We start from the raw sequence: 13,156 nt of genomic DNA on the forward strand, positions 1-13,156 counted from the left end.
TTTTATAAACGCTTTTCCTGCACACTTCTTGACCATACATTTCTTTTTCAATTGATTTTGTTTTTCATCTTTAAGTTATTAAACATAGTTTCTGGTGCACAGAAGTATTTTGTTTTCGTCTTCCAGGAAAGTTCTTGATTTATTCATTTACCTTGTATTTATAGGGTACTTTTAATGGGATGGTAGGAGAAAGCTACAGCATGTCATTATGCTTTCTACTTTTGGATGAGATTTTGTGATCTAGTAATGATTAATTTTTATAACCATTTTGTGTATTGGTTATAGAGCTCTCCATAAATTTTTAAATAATTTCTTAATTGACTTATTAAAATCTTCTATAGCTTTATTTTTCTCCCCTGTGGCTGATGGTTGAGGTCCCTGCCACCTCTTGTCTCCATGTTCCCAGACAGATGAACAACCCCCCTCCAACCAGCCTCACAAAACCAGACTGAAAAACTCCACCCTTCCCAATCCTAGGCTTCCGGACAGACATCCATCCTGCCCCACCATCTGCACGACCCACTGACTCAGTGACCTCAGGATTGTCAGGCTGCCAGGTCCTCAGTTGTCCATCCTCACCTCCTGTCCTCTACCCCCCTCAAAATCTTTTGTAACTTTACTTTTCTACTTGATCTGACAGTCTGAGAGAGACATTGTGTTAAACGGAATAATGCCCTCCACAAAGATATCCATGCCCTGATCCTCAGAACTGTGCTTACTCTAAGTTATATGGCAAAGGGGAATTAAGGATGCTAATCAGATCTTTTAAAATAGGAAAATTGTCCCAGATTAGCCATGTGGGCCCAATGTCTTTACTGTCATTATTACTTCTAGGCTGGGCATTTGTTTTTGTGCTCCAATAGTTTTGTTCTTTTTGGCTATCATTTTAGTGATTGCTCTAGAAATTGCAACTTATACATCAATTTTTAAATTTACTACTTTTCAGTTACTGCTAAAATCTTAGCACACTAGCTCATTTACCCCTTTCCTGCCTTTAATGTTATGGTTGTTATGCATTTAGTTCTACACATATTTTAAATTCCCTAGTACAGTTATTGTTTTGTATAATCAATTGTCATTTACAGTTATTCATGTATTTACCCATTCAGTTGTCTTCATTTCCTCCTGAATTTCCTTGTTTTAAAATGAGATCATTTTACTTTTGCCGGTAGAACTCCCTTCAGCATTTCAGTGTAGACCTCCTGGCAACAAATTGGGCCAGTTTTGCTTTTTTTATTTTTTGCTTCTTTTTGTTTTTGTTGTTTGTTTAAAAATGTCATTATTTCACTTGCATTTTTTAAGATTGTTTTTTATAGGTTGGCCTTTACTTTCTTTCAGTACTCTAAAGATAGCATTCCGTTGCCTTTTGTCTTTTATGGTTCCTAGCAAGAAGCCAGCTGCCAGTATTACTGTTGCTCTTTTGTAGATAATTTGTCTGTTTTCCTCTGGCAGATTTTAACATCTTCTCTGTCTCTGGTTCAGCAGTTTCATTCTGAGTCGCCTAGTTGTAGCTTTCTTTATATTTATCCTGCTTGAGGGTTTGTTGAGCTTCTTAATCGGTGGGTTAAATGTATTTTATCTACTTTAGAAAATTCCGAGCCATTACCGCTTTGAGTATTGCTTTTTCTCTATTTCTTTCTCCTTGCCTTCTAAAACTCCAATTTTACATAGTAGATCTTTCATGCTTGTCCTATATATCTGTTAAATTTATTATGCTTTTTTCTCATTTTTTTCTGTGCTTCACTTTTTGTATTTTCATTGGTATGTTTCCACTTCACAGATCTTGTATTCAGTAGTGTCCAATCTACTGTTAAACTCATACACTGAGTTTTTAAATTTAAATTTGAAATAATTTATGTTGAAATAATTTTAAATTTACACAAAAATTGTAGGAACGGAAGAGTGAACTCCCAAGTTCATCCAGATTCCCCAGCTAATAGTTTCATATTTGCTCCATCTTTCTTTCTATAGATAGATAGATAGAATAGATATGGATAGACAGATATGTGTGTATATTCAAGTACATGACATCTTTTTTTGTGAACATTTTGGGAGTAAGTTGCAGTCCTTATGCCCTGTCACTCTAAAGTATTCCCATTTCTATTCTCCCCAAAACACTCTCCTACATAGTAATCACCAAAACCTTCAAATCAGAAAATGAACATTGGTAAACAGTATCATCCCACCATGGTCCATTACTATCCAATTTACATTCCTTATTCAAATTTTGCCTATAGTCTCAACAGTGTGTAATTTTTCCTTTTGATTCAGGATTCAATCCAGAATCATGTTATATTTAATTGTTGTATCTCTTCATTCTCTTTCTGTCTGTAGCCCTTCCTAAGACTTTTCCTGTTTTTAAGACCTTGACAGCTTTAAAAGTACAGTCTTTTCATTCTGTTGGATTATCCTCATTTTTTATTCCTAGTTTTTATTGGGTCATAACCTATTATTATCATTTATTCTCATGTTCAAATTGCCCCACATTTGGCTAGTTGAATCCTTTTAAAACTGGTTCCTGTGTAATTTCGACATGTTGCCTTCATTCTTTCAATATTCCTTTACTTTTTGGAACAATATAATGTTCCAGACTCATCTTGAAATTTCCCTACCCCAGTCTTTGAAGCAGCCATTTTTACAAGGGTCTTTGTTCCTTTTGATGGACATCAGTATACAGACATGGGGACATCTGCATACTTGGTATGCTAAGTGCTGCTGGGGTGTCATTGCACCTAGGCTCTCTCCACAGACAGAATTTTGAAATATATGCACATATTTGTGCATATGTACATATACATGCTCATATACATCATAATTATCTATCTACCTACATGCCATAACAATAACAATGAGATCATAGTGCTAGTCAATTTTAATCCAATATCTCTGTGTTTTTTTTTTCTTTTCTCCTTTCCATATTTGCAAATCTCTTCTCCCACAGTGAGAAATCCGGCTTCCATTATCTTCAATCCTCCCTTACACAGTCAATTTCCTGAAAATGCCAGGTGCTACCATGGCCAACTCATCGCTAGTGCCTTAATCTCCACGCAAGACGTCACCTTTGAACTCTTCTCCCCACCAAATCCTTGGCTCTTTGATATAACACTGCCTTCATGTCCCTGCCCCCCACCACCTTGGATGCTGGGCATATTGCTGGCTGGGCACTCCTGCTACCCTCACCTTCACCTCTCTGGTGCTCTTGGGTATATAATCCCTTCACATGTACCCCTTACACATGCTTCCTTGGACACCAGGCATACTATTGCCTCCACATGGCTCTCCCATATGGCTTCCTTTGCCACTCTGGGGGCCACCATCTTTACGCCTCCCTCACTTTCTTGGCTGTTGGACACACTGCTCTCTGTCAACCCCCTCCACTGCCGTCTCATCCATACATTTATTTCTTAACTTCAGATGTTGTATTTTTCAGATTTAGAATGCCAAATTAAACTTTTTTAATAGATTCCTTTTACTGGAAATTTTCCATTATTCATCTATCTGGTCTCTAGTTTTCTTTATTTTCTTGATCATATAAATAAAAATTATTTGTAAGTCCTTGTTTGCTAATTATAGTATCTTGATCACCTATAACCCTGTTTCTATTGTTTGTTTGTTTTTCTTGATTATTGGACAAACGAACTTGATCTTCCATGTCTAGTACTTTAAAAAATGCTAGACATTATGTATAATAAAATCATAGAGTGTCAGATGATATTGTCTTCCACCCATGAGGGTTCCCTTTTTCTTCTGTTAGGCAGCTAGGATGGCAATTGATCACCTCAGTCCAATCAGGGATCAATCTGAGTCACACCCTGGTTTCGGTTTTGGTAATTGTACCTCTGGTTCACCCCTGTTCTTACGGTGTAGCCCTCCAGAGTTTTTAAGTGAGGGCTTGGTGGGTCTTTGCCTCCCCAGCCCTAAAAGACAACAGCAAGTTTTCATTTAGCTCTTTCTTCCGCAGGCAGCTTAAAATTTAGCAGATGTCTTGAAGGGAAGACTGAGATGTGTTTGGGACACGATCTGGTCTTCTGTGAATATCACAATCTCTATAGTTGCTTTCTGAGCGGTAGCCTGTAGCTTCGCTCAGAATCTGTAAATATCCCTACCTAAAAACTCCCCACAGATTGCCAGTGTTCATTCTCTACTATGTCTTATGCTTTTATATCTTGCCTCTTTTGTGTCTAGGACCACGCCCCCCTTTTTCAAAGTGGTTCTCTGCTTCTTTAACATCATGAAATTGAGGGGAATTTCACTTATTTCAGAAGTCTGGGGGCTAATTTTTAGCCCCCATACAGTCTCAGAATTCAGTTAATGTCTTAGCCATGTGTTTGAGGTCTCTCACATCTTCAGTGAGTCACTGAAACTGCACGACTGTTAAAAGATTTGTTAGTTGCCCCCCCTACCCCCCTGCTGGCTGCATCCCTTTGCCTGGATTCAGCCTGTTCCATAGCGTGCACTCCAAACTGACAATTTTTTCCCCTTAGGACATCATCAGGTCACCACTGAAAAGTTCTCACTTCTCTGGAATTTTAATCCATTTAGTTCTTATTTTTAAAGCTCTCTGATTCCTTTATAAATACATAATTGACCTTGGTTTTTCTCGTTGTTGTTAGTGCGAGTGTTGGCCTGCCACAACTTACTACATCCTTTCTGGAAGCAGAAATTCTCTCTGATGCCCTTAACAGACTTTTAAAAAATATTTTGCACCACTTTGTAATTTATTCTTTATCCAAAACATGTTTGTCCACCATTGTTGGAAATAGAAGTCCTGGGACTGGTTTCTATACATTTTCAGATCTTATTAAAAAAATGGTTTACACTGAATCTGGCAAACATAAATTATGTTTGTGTGAATAAAAGATAAATGGTTACAGTGATTTTCATTGCAATTAGGGAAGTTGTATAGGTTCCCCATTCTAGCACTAAGTATTGATAATAAAATCATACCTCCTCTGGGATTCTGCAGTACTTCAGCTCAATGCCTTTGAGCACTGACAAATATTATCAGCCCTTTTTTTCCTCCTCTCTTTTCTTATGTATTAAATAAGGCCATAAAATGTAATGAATGCTCTCTCATTGTCTCACAGTTTTTTCACCTTTCACTTTCATTCAGTCACTTCACGTCAGCCATGTGCTAAACATAGGAGATTCATCAGTGAAAAGAGCAGATAAACTCCTCATCTTTATGGAGATTATATTATAGTAGGAGGAGACAAACAATAAACAAAAGCAATAACATGTTTCATAGTTGATCTACAATCCTACATGTTTACCTATTAGTCTTAATTAGGGCAGAGATGCCTAAGACAGAGAGGTCTAATAAAATCCAAGCCCTGCAGCCTGTAAGAGACTTTGACAAGATCCCAAGAGTCAAGGATAGATGGGAGGGGGCTACCTATCCCAGTAGATGCAGGTGTAGTGGTCAGCTCATTTCTCTCTGCCAATAAAGTTCTTTCTCTATTCATTACAAAACTTAGATAGTTATAGTGTTAAATTGGGAAGGTTGAAAATGTTGTGATGCCCAGAAATAGGCAAAATGATTTCTTGTAGCCTGTATATACTGGTTAAAAAAAAAAGGTATACCTTAGAGTTAGGTTACAGGTGCCATTTCACCCTCTTCTATGAGTCTATCCTATGTAAGGATTTTAACATCTCCCCAGTTTCTACTGTTTAGATAGATAAGTCTTTGTCTTTGTTGCTGGAATTTTCTGGGTTCTTGCTGGCCCATAAAATAGGAACTTCATCCTTCCTCAAAGTATGAGAAGGCAACTTACACCCTTCTTTCTATGTCCACTACTATTGGTGAGGAGTGATTAATTGGTGAAAATGGGGGATGGGAAGCCTATTTTTAAATTCTCTTTCAGATGAGTATTCTCACAAAATACCCACATTCTTCTCTTCTGCATAGTGTAAACTTACTGGGTCAAGCTCTGCCCCTGTAAGAGAGGTCTACAGTTTCACTTAAGTATATTCCTTTCTGCCAGAGGTCCAAGCAACACTCTCTAAACCATCTTTACCAGCAATAGAACTGACATTGATTCCAAGGTGGCTCAGCTGATTCAGAACCTGTAGACAAAAGGAGTGACTGGTCTCTCCAGAACATTCAATGTTGTTTTAAAAGCTACTCCAGAATTCCAAATGGCCACAACTTCTCAGTAGGGTTCTTGGCATTTGTATTATTTAAAGCACTACCCTTTCTTGAAGAACTTACATATGTATTAGGAGAGAAAAGCCCATAAAAGGTAGGCATAACATGGTTTGATAAATAGTATAAGAAGGGGATACTTTGGAGGAGGCAGCCTGATTGGGGTGGTGGTGCAGTGACGAGGATGAAGCTGGGGTAGACGTCACTGACAGTCTGACAGAAGCCAAGACGATTGATGTGGACCTGGAGTTGAGTACCTTTTCTTTTTCCTGAATGAGGAAGGGAGAAGGAGAAATGACAAGGGAGAAATAGTATTTTCTGGCCTCAAAGAGGTTATAAATTACTAGCATAAAAATATTTTGAAAGGAAAGGAAGTAAAAAAAAAAAAAACAACACCATTGCTCTGAGAGCTCTTCATGAAAATTGGGAATAAGTATTATCAACATTGCCTCGAAGTCACAAACCATGTAAGCAAGAAGAACATGGAATAAAATATTTAAGGTATTGAAAGAAAAAACACACTGACTTAGGATTCAGTATACAGCAAAATTGTCCTTCAGATGTGAAGAGAAGTAAAGCTTTCTTACACAAACAAAAATTGAGGAAATTTGTTGCCAGTAGACTTTCTTTGCAAGAAATGTTAAAAGAAGTTCTTTGAAGAGAAGGAAAATTATATAGGTCAGAAACTAGGATCTAACTGAAGAAAGGAGGAGTGTTACAAAAAAATAAATAAAGGTAAAACAAAACCTTTTTTCTTTATTCTTAATTGATCTAACATATAATAGTTTATTCAAAATAATAATAATGTATTTGGTGATTATAGCTTATGGTTAAGTGAAATTATTGACAGAAATATTTTAAGAGATTAAAGGAAAGAATTGGAAATAATCTGTTATAAGGTACTTTCACTATCTGTGAAGCCATATAGTGTACTTGAAAGGAGAATTAGATTATTTGTAAATGCATATTGCAAACTCTAGGACAATCTGTGAAAAAATTTTAAAAAGAAATAATATAATTAACACAATAACAGATGAGAAAAAATGGAATAATATAAAATACTCAAAATTAAGAAGTCAGAAAAACAGTGGAAGACAAAAAAGATCCAAAGAATAAGGGCAATGAACAGATACCATTTGCAAATAAGGTAGCTATTAATTCAACTGTACAAATAGTGACTTTACACATGAATAGTCTAAATATACTCATTAAAAGACAGAGACTGTCAGAGTAAATTATATAAAAAAAGACCCAACTGTATTTTGCTCACATGAACTGCACTTTAAATATAAAGATACAAATAAATTAATACAAAGGGATGGAGAAAGATATACCATGCTAACACTAATCAAAAGGGAGTTGGAGTAGCTGCATTGACCTCAGACAAAACAGACTTCAAAACAAGGTAAAGTATTAGGGATAAAGAGGAGTACTACCTAATGATAAAGGGGTCAATTCTCCAAGGAGACATAACAACCCTTAAAGTATGTGCACCTAACAACATAGCATTAAAATACACAAGGCAAAAAGTTACAGAATTGCTAGCAGAAATAAGTATATCCACTATTTTAATTGGGGAATTCAACACCCCTCTATCACTAATAAACAGAGCTAGTAGGCAAGAAAGCAGTAATGACATACTTGAACTGAACAGTACCATCAATCAACTAGATCTTATTGACATTTACAGTATACTTCATCAAGCAACAGCAGAATACAAAGTTTTCTTAGGCTCATACAGAACATTCACCAAGATAGACCACATTCTGGGGCATAAAGCACTCCTTAACAAATTTAAAAGAAGAGAAATCCTATGAAGTATGATCTCAGATCATAAAGGAATTAAACTAGAAGCTAATAACAGGAAGATAGTTGGAAAATCCCCAAATATTTGGAGGTTAAACAATACACTTCTAAATAACAAATGGGTAGAAGAAATCTCAAAAGCAACTTAAAAAATATTTTAAAATACATAAAATGGAAATACAACTTAACAAAGTTTGTGGGATGCAGGGGAAGCAGTGTTTAGAGGGAAATTTATAGCATTGAAACATTATGTAAGGGAAGAAGAGAGACTTAAAATCAGTAATCTAAGCTTCCACCTTAGGAAACTAGAAGAAGAAGAGCAAGTAGGTAAGCAGAAGGAAATAAATAATAAAAATTAGTATTATTGAATAAAAATGAAATTGAAAACAGGGAAACAATAGAGGAAATCAATAAAACCAACAGCTGGTTCTTTAAAAAGATCAATAAAATCAGTAAGCCTTTAGCCAGGCTAATCAAGAAAAAAAGAGAGAAGACACAGATTACTCATATCAGAAATAAAAGAGGGGTCATCACTACTGATCCCATAGACATTAAAAGAACAGTAAAGGAATATCATGAAAACTCTATGCCCATGAATTTGATAGCCTAGATGAAATGCATGAACTCCTTGAAAGATACAGTCTACCAAAATTCACACAAGGAAAAATAGATAAGCTGAAGAGGCCTATATTTATTAAAGAAATTTAATAAATAATTAATAATCTTCTAAAACAGGAAGCACCAGGCAGGGAGGGATCACTCGTGAATTCTATGAAACATTTAAGGAAGCCATGACACCCATTCTCTACAATCTTTTCCAGAAAATAGAAGCAGAAGGAATACTTCTATGAGGGCAGCATTATTCTAATACCAAAATCAGACAAATAGAATATAAGAAAGAAAAACTACAGAGCAAAATCTCTCATGAATACATCCAAATTCCTCAATAAATGATTAGCAAATTGAATCCAACAATATATAAAAAGAATTATACAACATGACCAAGTGGGATTTATTCCAGGTGTGCAAGGCTTGTTCAACATTAAAAAATCAATGAATGTAATCCATCACATCAACAGGTGACAGAAGATAAATCATATGATCATATCAATAGATGCAGAAAAAGCAGTTGTCAGAATCCAACACCCACCACTCATGATAAAGACTAAATTCTCTCCTCCTAAGATCAAGAACAAGACAATGATGTTCTCTTTCACCACTCCCATTCAATATTGTACTGGAAGTCCTAGCTAATTCAATAAGACAAGAAAGAAAATAAAAGGTATACATATCAGAAAGGAAGAAATAAAGGTGTTTTTGTTCACAGATACCATGATTGTTTATGTGGAAAATCCCAAAGAACTAACCAAAACCTCCTGGAACTAATAAACAATCAAAACAAGTTTGCAGGATACAAGTCTACTGTTTTGGTTTTTTGTAATAAAACATCAATAAATAGTTGGGATTTGAAAGTAAAAACAAAAACCATTTACATCAGCACCAAAGAAATGAAATACTTAGCTATAAGTCTAACAAAATATGTACAAGATCTATATGAGGAAAACTATAAAATTTTGATGAAAGAAATCAAAGACAATATAAATAAATGAAGAGAGATTCATGCTTATAGATAAGAAGATTCAATATTGTTAAGATGTCATATTTTCCCAATGTGACCTACAGATTCAATGCAATCTTAGTCAAATACCAGCAAGTTATTTGGGAAAGGTATTTCGAAAGTTTATACGGGAAGGCAAAAGAACTGGAATAGCTAACACAAACAAAGCAAAGTTAGAGGATTGATACTACCTGACTTAAAACATACTATAAAGTTACAGTTATTAAGACAGTGTAGTATTAGAGAACAAATAGATAAATAGATCAATAGTACAGAAAAGAGAGCCCAGAAATGGACCCACATAAATATAGTCAACTGATATTTTACAAAGGGGCAGAGGCAATAAATGGAGCAAAAATAGTCTTTTGAACAAATGATGCTGGAACAGCTGGACATCCACACAGTTAAAAAAATTAATCTAGACACAGCCCTACACCTTCACAAAAACGAACTCAAAATGGACCATGGATCTAAATATAAAATGGAAAACTGTGAAACTTCTAGATGATAACAAGAAAGTGAGAAAATTGAGGTGACCTAGGGTTTGGCAATGAGTTTCGAGATATAACACTAAAAGCATGATTCATGAAAAAAATTGGTATATGAGACTTGTTAAAACTTCTCACTTCTGCTCTGCAAAAGACACTGTTAAGAGAATGAAAAGCAAGCCACAGACTGGAAGAAAGTATTTGGAAAACATCTCTGATAAAGGGCTCATATAGAAAATATACAAAGAACCCTTAAAAGAACAATAAGAAAACAACTCAATTTAAAAATGGGCAAAAGATCTCAATAGACACCTCACCAAGAAAAGTATACAGATAGCAAATGAGCATAGAAAGTACTCTACATCATACGTCATTAGGAATTTCGAATTAAAACAACAATAAGGTACTACTATATACCTATTACAGTGGCTAAAATCCAACACTGATACCACCAAATGCTGTGAGGCTATGGAGCAACAGGAACTCTCGTTTTTTTTCTCATGGGAGCAAAACATACAGCTACTTTGGAAGACAGTGTGACAGTTTTTAATGAAGCTAAACGTAGTCTTACCATATGATCTGGCGACTGTGCTTCCTGGTATTTTTCCAAATGAGTTTAAAACTTCTGTCCATACAAAAACCTGCACATAAATACCTACTAATAATTGCCCAAACTTGGAAGCAATCAAGATAACTTTAAGTGAATGTATAAACAACCTGTGGTACATGCATACAATAGAATACTATCAACAACAAAAAGAAATGAGTTATCAAGTCACAAAAACAAAACAAAACAAAACCATACAGGAACCTTAAATGCATGTTGCTAAGTGAAAGAAGCCAGACTGAAAACTCTACATACTAAATGATTCCAACTATATGACATTCTGGAAAAGATGACACTGTAAGACAGGAAAAAGATCAGTGCTTACCAGGGGCTCAGAGGAAGGAAAGAAGAGATGAACAGACAAAGCACAGAGGATTTTTAGGGCCATGAAACTGTTCTGTAGGATACTGTAATGGTAAATACATGACATTGTACATTTGTTCAAACCCATAGAATGGTACAGTACAAAAAGAGAGCCTTAATATAAACTATGAACTTTAGTTAGTGATGATGATTCAATATTGGCTCATCAATTGTAACAAATGTATCAAGCTACTGATATTAAGGAAAACTGTGGGGGCAGGTTGGTGGGGACGGAGTATATGGAAACTCTCTGTAGTTTTTGCCCAATTTTCCCATAAACTTAAAATTGCTCTAAAAATTAAAGTCTATTTGTTTAAATAAAAAGAAGAAAAACAGAAGTTACCAGAAGAAAAGTTTTAGACCCAGCTCTGCTGCCAACTAACACTGTGACTTCAGACAAGTCATTTAATTCTTCTGAGCTTCATTTTCACCATCTATAAAATAAAGGGCCTGAACTACGTGGTCTCTAAGTTGCCCTCCAAATAGAAAATTCTATCATTCTGTGACTTTAAAGATGTCTGGCCTTTGATACATATTAAGGTAGAAGGAAAGAGTATTTTGAAAGAAAAAATAATTCATCAATTTAAGTAAAACTTAAAAGAACATCATTATAGAATTCCAGCAAATAAATGAAACTAAATATATTCTGAAATGACTCTGGTGATCAAATGTAATTTATGTGAAAGGAATAATGAGGAAATGAAGCATAAACAGGTATTGATGAATCACTCAGTTCAAGAAGATAGACATCAAGTTTTCAAAAGACAACTTCAGATGCCTCAGATGCCATGAAATTAAATGGCATGGGCAAACGACAAGAAGCTTGTCAATACACGGGAAGTCTATGAAAACTATTATCAAATGCTTTGTGACTCTTGCATTTCTTATGGAGAATTTTCTCATCTTTAGGAATCAGACAATTAAGTCTACAGATATGCTGAATTACAGTCATTGTTTCTGCCTGAGACGAATGGGAATTAGAACCTAGGATGTGATATGCACTAACTAGCAGCATTGAACAGCACTAATGATTAAGCATTACCAGCTTATAATGATTATAAGCTACAACAGCTTATAATGATTAAGAACCCAGTACACGTGGGCTTTGTACCCCAGCTCTGCCACTGGCAGGTTGTGTGGCTTTGGGCAGTTAACCTGATTTACACTGTTCCTCCATTTCTTCCTTTGTAAAATGGAGATAATAATAGTAACCACCCTCGGTGAGGATAAAATGAGTGAATATTCGTAAAGTGTAAAGCTCAGAGCCTGGCCCATAGTGTTACATGAGTGTTTGTTATATTATAAGATACATTAATTTGAATCCCGGTCTCCGTAGGACTAGTCCACTAGCACTTTTTAAAGGAGACCAGGAAATAAACCAAAATATCTCCTTGTACCATCATTTAGCGGCATGTAAGAGAACACCCTACTTCATTGGTTTAAACAAATAGAGGTTTTGTTTGTTTGTTTGTTTTTACATCACAAGAAGTCTGGAAGGAGGCTGAGGCTCACAGTGGTTCAGCAGGTTATTGAGGTCAGGCTAAATATCTCTGAGATTCTCTGTTCTTTCCCTCTTGCTTATAAGAAGACTACCTCAGTGCCAGACATCATATACACAGTGAAGTAGACAAAATATGGAAAGAGAAGGGCTACACTTGTGACATGTTTCTCAGAAGTTCTCCTAGCGGATTTTGACTTTACTCAGAACCACAGTTTGGCCCATTCACGTCACTGTGTTCCAGGTAACCTTCCAAATGTCCTCATGGGTCTGAAAATCTCCTACATTTGGAGCGTGGTTGTCAAGGATGTGAGCAGTTCACTTACTTTTTTGCAAGATGAATTTCTGTGAGGAATAGAAACTGGACGCTCAGCTTCTCAGGGGCGAGGTGTTAGAACAGGCCTTGGATCCAACAGGCCTGCTAGGGTAGCAGGTCTTCCCTCGGGCGAGGGAAGTGGGAGTTCTCTGGGCTCTCAGTTGGCCAGCTTCGCAGATAATTTAAATGGGCTTCTGGCACTTGGCAGGACTGCCTGATGCTGACATGTCTCATGGCAAATCACATATATCCTGAAAACAAAACAGTGATGCTTAGTTTAATTTTGCCACACTCCTTTTTTGTGCTGGATGTTTA

The 13,156-nt window shown here is 36.0% G+C and overlaps 1 long non-coding RNA gene across 1 annotated transcript in view; it reads right to left on the reverse strand.

Annotated features, from left to right (window-relative positions):
* The window catches only part of LOC123632253, a 53,931-nt gene extending 41,048 nt beyond the window's left edge, over positions 1–12,883 (reverse strand). The window contains exon 1 of the long non-coding RNA XR_006733314.1: positions 12,852–12,883. This is a non-coding gene — a long non-coding RNA (uncharacterized LOC123632253). The remainder of the gene's footprint in view (positions 1–12,851) is intronic.
* Between the last annotated feature and the right edge of the window lie 273 nt (positions 12,884–13,156).

This window comes from Lemur catta, chromosome 2 (assembly GCF_020740605.2).
Source record: "Lemur catta isolate mLemCat1 chromosome 2, mLemCat1.pri, whole genome shotgun sequence".
NCBI lineage: Eukaryota > Metazoa > Chordata > Mammalia > Primates > Lemuridae > Lemur > Lemur catta.